This window comes from Bison bison, unplaced genomic scaffold (genome assembly GCF_000754665.1).
Source record: "Bison bison bison isolate TAMUID 2011002044 unplaced genomic scaffold, Bison_UMD1.0 scf7180017849866, whole genome shotgun sequence".
In the NCBI taxonomy this organism is placed as follows: Eukaryota; Metazoa; Chordata; class Mammalia; order Artiodactyla; family Bovidae; genus Bison; species Bison bison.
This window is the reverse complement of record NW_011480439.1, coordinates 447,535-449,295: the sequence shown is the minus strand read 5'-3', so window position 1 is coordinate 449,295 and position 1,761 is coordinate 447,535. Positions and strand designations below refer to the sequence as shown.

The 1,761-nt window shown below is 52.9% G+C and overlaps 1 protein-coding gene across 1 annotated transcript in view; it reads right to left on the bottom strand.

Moving 5' to 3' along the window:
* DOK7 (docking protein 7) overlaps positions 1-1,761 on the bottom strand; it is a 24,255-nt gene that overhangs the window by 9,244 nt on the left and 13,250 nt on the right. The gene's annotated exons all lie outside the window — the stretch shown is intronic.

Below are 1,761 nucleotides of genomic sequence, written 5' to 3'. Positions count from 1 at the left end.
TTGAAGGCGGGAGGAGAAGGGGACGACAGAGGATGAGATGGTTAGATGGCATCACCGACTCAATGGACACGAGTTTGAGCAAGCTCCAGGAGTTGGTGATGGACAGGGAGGCCTGACGTGCTGCAGTCCATGGGGCTGCAAAGAGTCGGACACAGCTGAGCAACAAATGAACTGAACAGATGTGGTCACTGCCACCATGCCCCTCCCACCCGCCTCCTCTCATCCGTGTCCGTGAAGCCTCCACTCCACCCCGAAGCGGGTCCGGTCCCCTCCCCCGAGCTCTGGACCACAGGAACTGGCAGAAGGGACACTCTACAGGGTTTGGGGCCCAGGCATGAGGGGCTGGCAGCCCCCAGATTCCCTGTCTTGGAACCAGCCACCCGAGTTGTCCTGTTGGAAGGTAAGGCCCAGAGGAGAGCTGAGGCATCCCGGCCAGTAGCCAGCACCAGGGCCCCAGGCCATGCCTGAGGCCACCCACCAAATGCCACTGCCCAAGTGACTCCGGCCCACCGCGTGGAGCAGAGGGAGCCCTGCAGACCGCTGACCCACAGAGTCGCAGCCAGGAAACGGCGCTAAGGTTTGGGGGTATCTGTCTCCCAGCAATAAGTAACATGGAAAATGAAGATTCGGAGGAGCGCATCCTGCCCAGCAGGAAGTGGCTACCTGCAGGTTCACAGCCACCTTTCACTCTGGAGACAGATGCTATGGGTCATAGGGGGTGCAGCAAACCTCACTCCCGTCATAAATGCAACTGCTCCTGGGGAAGAATATCTCCAGGGGGAAAGCATCACGTTCAACTTGAAGATTCACTAGCCGTGAGAAAGAAAACCTTCCTTCAAACGTCCGATGAGCCCGATTAGATCCAGGCTGATCCCTCTCTTTAATCTCCAGTGTCCAGACCTTTGTCCCTGGATCTCGGTGTCCCCAGCTCCTCAGAGAATTCCATTCTCTGCTGGCAAAGACCACACAGCAAAGGCCAGTCGGGGACAGAGCCTCTGAAGGACTTTCCTGCTGAGAAGGTTCTACAAAGCTCCGTCCACACAGCACTGGTTATCAATCAGAAAGCTGGCAGAGCTAAGCTGGCTGAGCCTTGGGATGTTATTTTGCAGTTTCCTAATAGAGTGAAACATCTACTGATTAAAGTTTCATTTGTCTCTGCCTCTATTTTGGGAGAAAGAAACAAAGTGTGATGAAATAAGTTCATGTGAAATGAAGTTTAAATCTCACCTGATCATTTCATCATACCCACTAGGGGTGGGTATTTAAACCTATTTAAACAACAGGTGTGCTATTTAAACAACACGCAGACACAAAACAGGAAACAAGTGCTGGTGAGGGTCTGGAGACACTGGGACCCTCGCACACTGTTGGTGGGAGCGTGACGTCGTACAGGAGCGTGGAAGGCAGTGTGGCCATTCCTCAAAACATTCAACCAAGAACCACCATCTGATCCAGCAAGTGTATTTCTGGGCACGCACCCAAAAGATTTAAAAGTAAGGTCTGCAAGAGATATTTGCCTGCCCGTGTTCACAGCGACATCATTCACAATAGCCAAATGTGGACACAGTCCAAGTGTCCATCGACAGATGGACGGATGAACACAATGTGTTCCGTCCACACAGCGGAATCTGATTCAGCCTGAAAAAGGAAGGAAAGTCTAACACCTGCTGAACGCGGATGAGCCGTGAGGATGCTGAGCCAAGTGAGACAGGCCAGTCACAAGAGGACAGATCCTGAGTGATTCCACTCAGATGAGGTCCC